At 44.1% G+C, this 13894-nt stretch overlaps 1 long non-coding RNA gene across 2 annotated transcripts in view; it reads right to left on the bottom strand.

Annotated features, from left to right (window-relative positions):
• Window positions 1–4685: 4685 nt before the first annotated feature.
• Window positions 4686–13894, bottom strand: part of LOC147167763 (uncharacterized) — an 81498-nt gene continuing 72289 nt past the window's right edge. For both annotated transcript variants that reach the window (XR_015096324.1, XR_015096323.1), the window contains 2 exons: window positions 12674–12773; window positions 4686–4821 (listed from right to left, as the gene is read on the bottom strand). This is a non-coding gene — a long non-coding RNA (uncharacterized LOC147167763). The remainder of the gene's footprint in view (window positions 4822–12673; window positions 12774–13894) is intronic.

Genomic DNA, 13894 nt, shown 5'->3' with positions numbered 1-13894 from the left:
ATTAGTATGTTGCATAAATCCCAGCACAACGTGACCCTGTGTCCTCGGGTATGGATGGTGTCCAGCTAACACGCTAGCGCGCTAATCCGCCATTCGTCTGCTGAATGCGCATTAGCATAAATGCTTGGCAGCGGTGGTTAGCATTGTGCTATTGTGTCTTAGCGGCTCTTTTGTTTCACGCCACCTGTTGTCCTGCATGTGACACAAAATCTTTGCCCCGTGTGGACGCTGTATTACGTGGCACTGTGGACTCCGAACACCAGAACCCACCGGCCGATGTCGTCAGGAAAAGTGGTGTGTGGAGACACAAAGCATTTTAGCAATGTTCGTTTACTGGATGTACTCATTTGTGTTCTCATGGAACGGAAATCACGTCAGTTCTAAGTCACATTAGTTCTGAGTGATGAGGGTCCTGATCCAAATCAGCCCTGAATCACTCCAGTCCTGAGCCATATCCGGCCATCCTCCGCGCACCATATCACTTTACAGCAACACTATATCAGATTATTCCTGAACCACATCAGTCCTGAATCCCAGTCTCAAACCGCAGCAGTTCCACAAAGCACATCAGTCAGGAATCGCATCAGCTCCATCACACGTCAGCCCTGAATCATTTTAGATCTGATTCTAAAGTGGTACTGAATGGCATGACTCCAGAACCACGTCAGTTTTTCTGAACTTATTGACTGTGAGCCTTTTCCAAAACAGAGTTCCCCATGTTGAGAGCAGTTTGACAACATTTTCACTCATTTTTCAAGGCCCACAGTGTGTGTGTATATATATATATATATATATATATATATATATATATATATATATATATATATATATATATATATGGGTGTGTGTGTGTGGCGTACGTTTGGTCGTTATAGGTGATGGATGCATTTGTGCTCTGAAACGCTGCACTTCATAAACGCTGCCGTGGCTTCCGGGGGGAGATAACAAGGATAGGAAGAGTGAGATGGAGGAGGGGGGGGGGCATGAGAGTGCATGTGTGTGCGTGTGGTATGAAGGAGGGGCAGTATTGGGGAAGGTGGGCGGGGGCGGTGAATGATGGCGAGGCGCTCCGGTTTTAGGGAGGCGGAGGAGTCTGTTTTCACTCTAATCTGTTTACTCTGCAATTTGTGTTTTCACAGCCAGTCCATTCATTCTGCTTAACCTGACACTTCACTCGCCGACAGGAAGTGTGTGTGTGTGTGTGTGTGTGTGTGTGTGTGCGCGCGCGCTTGCGTGCGATGGAGTGAAGGGAGAAATCTCATTTAAGCCTCACTTTTATAGACATGCAATGTGTGCGCGGGACTCCATATTCGCCACGTAACACATTTACGAGAGCTCCTTCTATTAAAACTGAGGAAAGAGCATTCGGCATTGTCAAGTGCTTTAATGTGGATGACTTTTGCCAATTACCAATAATGTAACCTTACACTGGCTGCTGTGCGTATGACTCCATATACGGTGCTGAACACATTTACGAGACTTCCTGTCATTAAAAAATGAGAACAAAAGTGAAAGCTTTGTCAAGTGCTTTAATGCGGATGATTTTGGTAATTACACAGAACGCTGGTCTAATACTTGTGTTCAGCAATGTGTGTGTGTGTGTGGGTGTGAGAGAGACTCCTTACGCCGTGCTTAACAAATTTATTAGACCAACTGTCATTAAAAAAAGGAGAAGCATCATGACGTGCTCTAATGCGGATGATTTTGGCAATTACACAGTGTGGTGGTCTAATACTTTTGTTAAGCACTCTATGTGTGTGCGTGAGCGAGTGTGTTTTTAGCACATTTATGAGACCACCTGTCATTAAAGAAATGAGAAGGATCATGACGTGCTCTAATGCGAATGATTTAGGTAATTACACTGTGTGCTGCTCAACTAATACATTTGTTAACTACTGTATATGTTAGTGTGTGTCGCCATACAGTATATAGAGCCGACACGTTTATGAGACCACCTGTCATAAAAAAACAGAAGCATCATGAAGGGATTTAATGCGGATGATTTTGGTAATTATATTAGTGGTTAAGCAAAGCACATGCCGGTGTGTGCGTGTGTGTGCGTGCGTGTGCATGTGTGCAAGATTCCACATGCAGCGCTTAACACATTTATTAGACCACCTGCCAGCAAAAACAAGAAGCATCATGAATTGCTTTAATTACGATCATTTGAGTAACGCCCAATTTTTAACCTTACATTGTGTTTTGGTCCAATATATTTTACATGTGTGTGTGTGTGGTCTTGTTTTTGTGACATGATGGGGCCAACATTTCGGGATTTCACTGAGTTGTGGGGCCCACCCGTTCATGTGGCGCCATTTTGCTGGGCCCCACAAGTTTAGACCTCTTTTTGAGGGTCAAGACTTGGTTTTAGAGTTTAGGCTTGAATTGGGTTATGGTTGAGGTTAGGGTAAGGAACAGGGTTAGGCAATCATTTTTGATGATTGGGGTTCGGGGAAGGGGATAGGAAATGCATTACGTCAATGAGATGGCCCCACAAAGATAGTAAAACAAACATGTGTGTGTGCGCGTGTGTTTGTGTGTGTGTGTGTGTATGTTCAACACGTTTATGAGGCCACCTGTCTTTAACGCATTCAGCGTTGCAAAGTGCTTTAATGCGGATATTTTAGTCATTAGCGATGCTGTAAGCTTACAAGACTGGGTCGGTCTGGTCTAAAACATTAGTTAAGCACTCTATTGATTGTGTGCTTACGCGTGTGTTTGTCTGACATCTCATTTAGTGGGATGTTGTGTCTTTAACTGTGTGTTTGTGCGTGTCCATTAGCAAGGTACGAATGTAATTATTCAGCGGCAGTAAAGCCATTAGCGGCGGGGATGAACAGAACGTCCTTGCTGTCACGCGTCCCGCTTCCCATCGTTCCTTTTCTTCGCTGTACGCGGAATCAGAGCTGGCCCATTTTTTCAAACGAGTATAATCAACCAAAATAGAAGAGTGGCCCGGGGTTGATTTCCACCATTTCCGAGGACACCGATTATTATCTCGGTTTATTTAATATCGCAAATAAACCAGTATACGAGTGGTTGAGTCAACTAGTCACGTGGTCGATTTGACGACTCCACAACAACGGTTATCGCTTCAGTTTGATCACTTGCCAGTCTGTCTGCTTGTTGTTGGCCTCAAGCCGGTGACAACATTTTTGTCAAAGATGTCCGGAAGCACGTTTACATGCAAGTTGCATTTATTACTGTTGAACGTTAACCTACGACAACAACTCTAAAATCAGTTGAGTCAAAAATAGCCCAAATTGGAAAGAATCCACCATTTGTCCATTTCCTGTTCTTTTGGGCTGAGGTGAGCCGAGGGTACGCCGCGGACTGGTCGCCAGCCGCCGTTCACACTCATTGGGCATAAGTTACTGTGACGCTTCGACCAAGCTCGACGGATGTGCTCCGTGTTGCAAAGGTGTCACGCGACAGTCCTGTGCTGATTATTTATTTGGCAGTGACGTAAAAGTCATTCAATAATTGATGAAGTGCACTATGACCTCATTATTAATGCATGAGTTCATCTTCATAAACACAGCCTGTCTGCATTATAAGTGCCTAAGCCAAAAGTCAGGGCTCGCTATCACCTTGTTTTCCAGGTGTCACCTACGGGTGGGTTGACAGGAAGAGGCCACCCTAATGAGTCTTCAAAACATAGAAATATATGAACAGGCAAATTGATCCTGAATCACGTTAGTCCACAACTTCATCAAGTCCTTAAAAATGATCGATGCTAAACCAAAAATGAGTCCTGATCAGAATCCATTTAAATAAGCCCCAAAACACTTCACCCATGCATCACGTCGGTGCATGGCAACATCAGTTCTGAGCCGCGTAGTCCTGAACCACAAACGTCCCACAAATATCAGCCCTGAAACATCTCTCCCAAACCACTTCAAACTGGATCAGTCCTGAACCACCTGAGTCCAGAAAAACCTACGTCTTGAATAAAATCAATCCTAAACCACAAGGTGTTCTGAACAACATCAAGTCTGAACAAAATCTGCCTTGAATCATCTTCATTTTACACCTCATCAGTCCTTACAGGGCATTGGCCTTGAATTGAAAACCAAATTTGTCCTGAAAATAAAAACCGTCCTAAGCACCCCAGAACCTGAAATGGTTGGACATACCGTAGTAGAGATGGACCGATATGGTTTTGTCAGGGCCGACACGATGCAGCTATTTGGATCCAATATGACATTTCTTTAAAAGGGAGAATCTTGGCATTCAAATTTGACAAAACTCCAATTCTTAACTTTGTTGACATGTCATATTTATTGAACAGATTTTCAGATGCACAAAACGTGGAATTTTATATATTTTTTAAAGAAATGGTCGAAACAAAGTTGTCTCCTGCAGAACGTCACGCCGCCTCGTTGTACGGTCGGCATTTATATTTGATGGCGCGGCGTGCAGACAAAGCGCAAATCTGGTCTCGGGGAGATGAGCCGCTGTAAATCTGAGCAGGAATCAAAGGCGAACGCAGGGGAAGAGACAAGGTGAGGAGGCCTGTGGAGCGCAGAACAAGCAGCCGGGCTGCTTTTGAAGTGTCAAAACATCGGCGGGTCAAAACAGCGCCGGCCACAGTAGAGCTGGGGCGGCGCTGACAGCTTCCCGGAGCAGAGCCTTTCGCCGCTTTGACAGCGGTGGCGACGGAGGCTTCAGACCGCCATCAAAGCGGCGGCAAACCTTGAGGCGGGCCGGGAGGAACCCAACGCTGGCGTGATTCCACTCGGGAGCTGGCGGGAAGTTTTGGCGTACTGGCAGACACAGAGAGTGCCAACAAGAATCCAAATCGGGATGCATTTTCGTCGACTAATGAAGACGAGACGGAAATGCACTTAGTTCAATTATTAAAAACTGGAGTCAAATGTTATGGACATTTTAGTTCATGAACAAAAACGAGATGAAAATGATATGATTTTGTCAAATATTGTCTGCTAACCTGTCCCTGTGACACTGTCATGTGACACACAGTGACACGCCCCCTTTTAAAATCTGCAGCTCGTGAGTGCAACATGCACAAACGCACGGGACAGACAGGAGGTGGATTCAAAGGTTAAAAAATAGGAAATCAATTATAGTCGTAACGTAACATTAATCCAACGGCTGTAACGTCCCAACAATAATGTTAATCCGGCCACTAACCAATGCTAGCTAACTTACTAGCTCATAGCATGGAGCCATCGGAGCCACTTCTTGATGTACTGTAATTGTGTGTCAATTTGTTTTTCATCAAAAATAATAAGAGAACATTTGATGTGAAATAGTTTTAAATTCGAAATGTTCAACACAATCTGCTGAAATAAATAAAAAATAAAAATACAGGAGTCAAATGATTGTCCTGTTTTTGTTGACTTAAATTAGACGAATACAATTGTTTTCTTGGACAAGAATAAAGACTAAAATGCTAGCTTGAGACTGGACTAAGACTGAGATTACATTTAAAAATGGCGATTGTCCAGTCGACATGTTATTAAAAGTTGGTCATGGATGAGAGGAAGATGATAAAGACGGCACCGGCATGCTGCATTTGTAAACTTGCGATCGCAGCGTAATTGTAAATGAAGCACAGCGGTCCAATTGTGTTGAGGTTCTCTAAGAAATTAATAAATACAAAATTGTGGCTAAAACTGCAAATAACAGAAGAGAAGTACCAATAAAAAGCCGTCCAATGTTTAGCGTGAAGGAACGACAACGGCGATGTTATGCTGTTGCCGCTTAGAATTCTAGCAAGTCTAGACATTCAATATAATGCAAATAAGCTACATTAGAGGAAAACCAGGTATGTAATATGATATATTAGAGGTACATGAATAAAACATGATGCTAATATGCTACCATTATTACTGTGATAAACATTTAATATGACATAAATATCGTCGGGTCAAATCCTTGTACCTTTAAAGTAGTCAAGAAAAAGTCAACCATTAAAATGACGTCATCAAAGAAAGGAAGCCATTTTCAACATGTTAGATAGCTCAATAATTGGTCAAAATAAATAAATAACTCCCACACATGCGGACTGACCAATATTTAACATTTTTGAAATGTACCAAATGGTGACTTACGAAGTTTTAGCCGCATGCAAGCGACATGCTACATCCATGCAGCTGGAAAAGAGGTTGGCGACAACGCTGGCTCCTGATTGGCCGTCGCTCTCAGCTCATGGCAACCCCGCCCGGCCCCTAAAAAACGCTGCGGCGTGACAGGCTTAACGGCGATATGAGCGGACGCCTTATCTGCTCAATTCCAAATTCATAAATCTTTGAGATCAGATGAAATTGAAGCAGCTTGAAAGGCTGGAGGCGGGGCGGGGGCGGGGGCGGGGGGCGGGGGGTCGACACGTCTGAGCGGCTCTGCGGGCCGGCTGCATGCTAATGTAGCATCACGCGCGTGTTTGTATGTACTCAAGAGCCAGCGTTGTGGCGTATTACCGCCGTATGCATGCATTTATGCATAAATGCATAAATGCATAAATGCATGAGGGTCCACTTGGGCGCTGATTCACTGTCAATGCCAACCAGTCGGCTTGTTTTACATTTTAACTCTAAAACTAAAGTAAATGTTTAACATCCATATCTCAGTGTCGGCTTTAATGTGAATGTTTTCAACTCAAGCAACCTCTAACTTATATTCACCCCCCTCTTGTTATGTGGCCAGTTGACCCTGAAAAAGGAAACAAATATGTCAAAGTGAGAGCTGCTATTCTAATTATGAATAGAGTCATAAATATAAACACGGTTTGTTGCCAGCACTCACCCTGGGTCAAACTGACCCAGAGCTATTGTAAATCAGGTCATTTTTCACCGTCAAACATCTGTTTGGCTTAATAAGTGTAAAACAACATATGCAATGAAATATATATTTGTACATTTGTAAGATGTTGACATTAATGAATGATCCTCGTAGCACAACATGTGAGAGGTAATACACTAAATATTGATTAAAATGCTCAGGAACAAACACCGTGTTTACTGGGATTTCTTTCAGACATTACGCATGCCCGGGAGCAAAGTGACCCTGGAACATGATAGCGTGACAAAATAACTCATAGATTTGAATTCGGATGTTTGGGGTCCGAATGATTCTCCTTAAATGGCTTCAGCAAATGATTGGAAATGCGCACTCGCTACTTTCAACACTCCTGCTATGTCTGCTTCTATTAACGGGTCAATTTGACCCGCTGCCGACGGAACGAATGACCGAGAACAAAACAGTGTAGAGCATGCATGGAATCGGGCAGGACGGCGGACATTTTGGTTTGCAGCAAGCATTTGTTTGGTCAATTTGGCTATTTACGCCAATTCCAAAACATGTTTTTTTCACGAATTAAACCCATTTGCACTCCTCCGAGTCACTACATCCTTCTACTACAATTTATAATTTTTTTTCAATCTCTCTTGAAATGTTACTCCCCACAAAAGTTGGCGCCCGGGGCAACTGCCTCCCCACTGCCCCCCCCTCACACCGCCCACCCATCCACCCACATGCACGATGCAATGGCGTCGTTTCGGGTCTGAGATGTAGCATGAGATGTAGCGTGAGACGAGTGCTCTCTTCGCCTCCAGATACAAAGTCTGCCTCTCGTACTGGCTAATTCCTTTTGCTTCCTCTGATTTATCTCGTTTTCCTGCGTCGTGTCGGCTCTTGCCCTCGATAACAACTCCCACAAACTCCTCCCAACATCCTCCGCCTCCCTCAAATTGCATCAGCCGCCCATCTCTGGCTGAAACCGCAAAAAAAAAAAAAAAAAAAAAAAACATCCTCCAGTGTTGCTGTGTTTTAGATTGAACGTAGATCAGCGTTTACACACACGGACGACACGTCGTTTGATGAAATCATTTCATGTGTCGGGGAGCACAAACAGCACAATGGGGGGCTCGCGTGAGTGTTGTGATCTGACAACGCGGACTCATCATTTTCACTCGCCGTACGAAAAGACAAGACAATCTTTTCACTGGGACGCTGAAGTTCTTTGTGTCAGTGCCGGGTCAGATCAATGCTGAAGCTCTGCATAGCACTGAAGTGTGCATCTTGTCGGGGATGCTAAGCTGCTCATTTTTATCAATCCCCAAAAATAAATCAAATTCCAAGACTTTGGTTACGACCAAGTCAAGACCAAGAGTCAAGGCAAGTCTTTGAGGACTTTGAAGGGTTGAGCCTGAGCCAAATCCTACCAAGACTTTAGAAGTTGACAAAGTAGTGGCAAATACTTCAGCACTTCAAGACCAGACAAATATTTAGGAGGTTGTAAAGTCAAGACCAAGATTTTTGAGGTTATGACCCCGTTATGACTACACAATCTGAGATCAGGTCGAGAGGTCAAGGGAGGTGAAGCATGATGACGGTTATGGTCAAAACAAGGCTGAGACCAAGACTTCAAGGAGCTAAGATTAAGCCTGGACAAAGACTTTGATGAACTAGGACCAAATCAAGACAAAGTCTTCATGATGCTGAGACAAACATTTTAAAGGGCAGAGATGAAATCAAAACAGACCAAGACTTTGACGGGTTGAGACCCAGTTAACGGCACGTAATCAAAGACTTATCTTGACAGAGATTTTACGGGTCCAAGACTAAGCCAAGGCAACGGAGTGTTCAAGCAAACACGCGGAGGAGCTCCGTGGCGGAGTCAGCTCTTTGGTTTTGTCTTTGCCGCATTCTCCCAACCGTAGCGAGAGACCCTAAAAAGCGAACCAAGCATCAAACGCACAGCAGCGCAGTGTGAAAAGACTCCTGTGCAACCTTGTAGGAGGTCTGAGCGCCTTCAAACACTTTGTAGTTTCGTAGTCGCAGTCTCCTGAGCGCCGTAGAGCGTGAGAGAACGTGGTCGAGTGCTTACCTGATGGCAGACGGCGGCTGGAAAAGTGACAGGTGTCATTGAAGGAAGACCATCCAGCACACATTAGAGTGCTCACGAGTAGAAAAAAGCCTGGCGAGGCCCTGTGGGACGGTGGTTTGGGTCCCCAGAAATAAAAGGCTAATTAGCTAACCCCCCCAACACACACACACCTCGCACCCCCCCGCTCTCATCACAGTGAGACACCCGGGAGTGGGCCTTCCGCCTAATTCAATCATTTCCCCTGATGGATGTCGGCTCACGCACGGAGACTGTCAGGGGACACCGGCGTGGTCCTGATGGAAATTACTGATGTTCCCGGTGATGATGAGAAAAAGACGGACCGCAACCGCTCGATAGACTCTTCATTCATTGCGACGCGTCAATCAAAACAGAGCGAGACCGCACGTCCCTCTTCGAGTGGCAAATGTCGCATTTATTTTCATGTCAATCACATGATATACAGGCCACATAAAGACAAACAACGGACTGGTCATCAGCTAATCACAGGTAAGGTTGCCAACCGTCCCTTGAAATACGGAATTGTTCCATATTTAGAACTATAAGTACACGTCCTGTATTGAGTAGTCACCGGACGCACTTTGTCCCGTAATATTGTGAGTCAAAAATAATATGTCAATGGAATTAATCATTCACGAGGATGACCAAAAAGAATCCGCTCATCTTATTGGTCGACATAATGTTGCTTGCGGAAATACAGTCCATAGCAGAGCGGCGATCCAACCTGCAGAAGGGTACGAGTTCGAAAAAAGGCAGAAAGATACTGAGAGAACTGGGAAGCAAAACAGGTCGAGAAAGTACGAGAAAAATATAGATTTTTTTTTTTCTTGCACCGGATCGCCAGTGATGTCCCTTATTTATTTTTCAGGGAGTTTGCAACCCTAATCACAGGGAGCATATAAACATTCAGACTCACATTCACACCTGTGGACAATTTAGAGCCTTCAAATGGCCTAACCATTTTTTATGGATGTGGGAGGAAGTCAGAGTACCGGAATAAAACCAAGGCAAGCAAGGGTGAGAAAATGCAAACTATCCCAGGAACTCCAAAAAGCGAGGCAGAGCTGCTAATCACTGATGCGCTACGCTGCTGCAAGCTAACATAACAAAACGCTATCCGGCTCAGAGGTGCGTAACCACCGCAACTTTGAAGGAGCCAACTTGTCAGGATTGATTGGGATGAATTCCCAACAGACGGCAAAGCGGCAAAGCCATCAGACGCTGGCGTCAGGAGGCTTTTCACTTACATTTGTCATCGGCGGCGGCGCTTTGAGCGTGCCGACAGTGATTGAGAGCCTCGCACCTTTTTGTCAATGAAGGAAATCATTGACTCTCCCCGGGATTTTTATGAAAAGCACCGTTGGCCCCACGCAATTCACCGCGCTTGACAAACGACAAGAATCTAACACACTTGACTCCTCGAGTCCAAAATGACCGCTTAGTGTGAGGAAGCTAATGTAGACGTACTCCACTTTGGTTGACTTTGCAAGGCAGAGGACTAGCACGATGGGTCACGCAACTTCGGTCCACTCGTCAGACAGTTGTCGTAATTGATTCCTCCTTCCAGGTGTCATCGATAATTATATTTTGGAATGTTGGTCCCACTGAGATTACAAATCTCTTTTTCAAGTGATAGGGAGCGTAAAGAGGTAATGCAACAAATACTTATTGGTAATTTCTTTGCTTGATAAAAAATAAAGTGTGTTGGACATTAGAAATAAATGACTACAAATAACCAGAAGTAGCAAATCCAGATCCAGAACGTAAAAATCCTGCCACAGTTTGGCCACAGGCGCTAGCTAGCTAGCTTTGAGTCCCTAGCTAGCTCCTATGGTGCCTGTTTACCTGCTAAGGAGCTAGCTCGCTAGCTAGCGAGCTAGCATCTGGGGCTAAAGCCAAACTGCGGCAAGGTTTTACTTTCTGGACCTGGATTTGCCACCTCTGCAAATAACCCTGATACTCAGGAAACTTGCATAATGAATTGACGGCATAAACATGTGCGTCTAAAGTCAACTCTGCTCACGATCTCATGTCCGGTCCATTTTCATTTAGTGCTGCTGTTTGTTCTTTTCTTTTGGACATGTGAAAACTTCCTGCGGCCTGATAGCCCCCTTCCGATTTCCTGTTTGGCCGCTATCATTCACTAGCGGAACCCTGGGCCGACTGTCACCAGTGTCATCTCTAATTCAGCAACCCCGTAGTCTTCTGGTGTTTGAGAAACTAGCGGCTGGCCTAATAAGCGCAGGATCCGGAACATTCGTCAATTATTTTTGGACCCTTGTGTCTCGGGCGAGGTTTTTTACCAGTGGTGATATTTGGTAGCGTTTCTCTTCACTGCACTTCTTAAAAGTACGTGCATGTGGATCTAAACTTTTTTGGTCCAATCAGATTTGAGGCTTTCCATGTCATTTCTCAATCAGTGGCTCATCTCGCTTAAACTGTTTTCTTTCTTGAGCCAGATTTCAAACTTTCCACAATTAATGTCCACATTTTTCCATCATCTGAATAGTTGGTCACAAACCTGTTGGACGAGAAAAACATATTTGAAGCGATCTCCACACATACATTTAATAATCCGAATCTGGGAGTGTGACATTGTATTTAAGATTTAAGCATGTTTTTGTCATTGGACAAATATTGCAAACTTTTCTAGATGATGCACACGGCGGACTTTCATTCTGTGCTGATGTGTTGCGTTTTTGTATATTATTGATGGTTTGTTTAATTTTGTCGATGCGATGGCGGCGGATTACATCAGATAAGACCCGCTGAAGGACCGCGAAGCAAATGAACGGCCCGCCACTGCTTTTTATTGAGCTATGGTGCCGAGTGGCACGAATGTTATTGGCTTTCAGTGAGTTCTTTTAATGATGCGTCCTGTGCGGTATAATTATCAGCAGGGCTTCACTGCCGAGTTTGGCTTGTAAAGTCTCCGTCGCGTGTTTCTTTATGAGCGACACCAGCAATAAACTTTTTCATCTTTTTACGAGCTTTTGCTTTTTTACTCCCGCACCCCCGCACTGCAAGATCACGTCAGCTTGGAAGCGAGTACTTAGTTGATTTGCCGAATGTAGGACAAGATACCTTTTGGATAACATTTTAAATCACTGGGATTCGTGAGATCAGTTGTCATAATTATTTAAAAATATAAATATATCATTATTTCTGCCGACATGATGAAGATTCAACAACAGTTCTACAAGCTTTACCCGGGTCTTGGTATCAACTGGCCTTGGAACAAACCCCTCAAAGTTCTGGCTAAGACTTAGTTTCAGACTCTTCAGGTTCTTCATGGTTTTCGGCTCCTTAAAGTCTTCAATTGGTTTGAATTCCTTGGTTTTGATCCGGCTTCAACTCCTCAAAGTTCTGGCCTTTTACTTGATCTCGATCCATCAATGTCTTGGTTTGACTTGATCTCGAATCCCTAAAGTGTTGGTCTGTACTTGTTCTCAGATGACTTATTCTTGAATGTATCTTAAGCCCTCAGAGTCTTGATTTGACTCTATCTCTGCTCCTTACACCCCTGGATTTGATTTGGACGTACCGGTAGTATCGACTCGGTCGCAACCCCTCAAAGTCTTGGTCTGACTTGGTGTTATTTCTAACTCTTAGTCTGAGTCTTAAATCCTGAGAATCCCAGACTTGACTCGTTCTCACCGATTCAAGTGACGGGAAGCTGTTTGTACGTTTGGAATTGTGCCTGTCGAGCCTTCGTTTGCACATGCCGGCAAAATAATAACATTCTTGACATATTCAAACACCAATCAGCTCGTTTGTGGTATGGTCGAACATTCGGGTGATTACCTCGGCGGAGGTTCGGATTGTAGATTGATCTCGGTGTAAATTTACCAACGCTGCACTTCCTCTTCGTGATGTGTCAGCGAGGCTGGCTGAAGACGAGCAGCTACAAAAAAGAAATATACCAATGAAAAAAAATCAATCAATTTAGCCCATAATGAAGTCATAAATATGATATTTTTATAAAAGCCAGACAGGTTCATAAAATACTCTTGCATTCATTTTTTTTTCTATAATAGACGTCCTGTAAACATCCAAGAAATAACTGGTGGTAAAAATCATATAAATACTCTTTATTGCATACATTTATGTGACATTTAATTAGGCACACCATCCACCAACATACAAGAACTGCCTCAAAGTAATTACAATAACAATGATTCATACTGGCAGAGAGGAAGTGGAAATTTAACAGAGGAGATGGCACAACTTCTTATTTTTTTAATATCTATCTTTTGTGAATGGGTAATAAAGCAGTGATTGTGAAATCAGTGCGTCTTAAGAACTCAAAGTCTTGTTCTTGACTTGGCCTCAGTCATGACTTAGTTTGAACCCCTCACAGTCTTAGGCTGGACTTGGTCTTAGTCTTGAATCAGCCTTATTCCCTCCAGTCACCACCTTCCGAATCGTGGTTATGACACGGTTGCTTGTGTCCCTTGGACTTTGTCTTGATCTAGTCTTAGTCTTTATTTGGTCTGAATCCCTTAAAGTACTGGTCTCGACAGGGTCGCAACCCCTTAAAGCCCCGGTGTTGACTTTGTTGTCATCTTGGTTGGTCTTTACCCCTCAACATTTTGGCCTTAACTGGAGAGGCTGCCCTGCGATTGGCTGGCAACCAGTTCAGGGTGTACCCCGCCTACTGCCCGAAGCCAGCTGGGATAGGCTCCAGCACCCCGCGACCCTTGTGAGGAAAAGCGGTTAAGAAAATGGATGGATGGATGGAGAGGTTGAACCCCCTCAAAGTCTTGATTTGTCTTGGTCTTCATCTTGACCTGGTCTTAACTCCACAAAGTCTTGTTTTTGACTTGGTTCCATGCTGCCAAAGAATGTCTTGGCCGAATCTCAGTCTTGTCTTGGTCTCCAACCCTTAAAGTTTTTAAACTGAATTTTGGAGTCATGGTATCCTCGTGTTTTGCTGTTTTGTTGTGATGCAGCCAGCAGGTGTGTGCTGCTGTTTCTGTTTCTCTCAGCAGAATTGCAACTACGCATATCCTCGTGCTCTCCAAA

Source organism: Leptonotus elevatus, chromosome 10 (assembly GCF_054856555.1).
Source record: "Leptonotus elevatus isolate MCC_2025b chromosome 10, RoL_Lele_1.0, whole genome shotgun sequence".
NCBI classification, from domain to species: Eukaryota; Metazoa; Chordata; class Actinopteri; order Syngnathiformes; family Syngnathidae; genus Leptonotus; species Leptonotus elevatus.
Note: the sequence above shows the minus strand (reverse complement) of the source record. Positions and strands in the feature narration are given on the sequence as shown.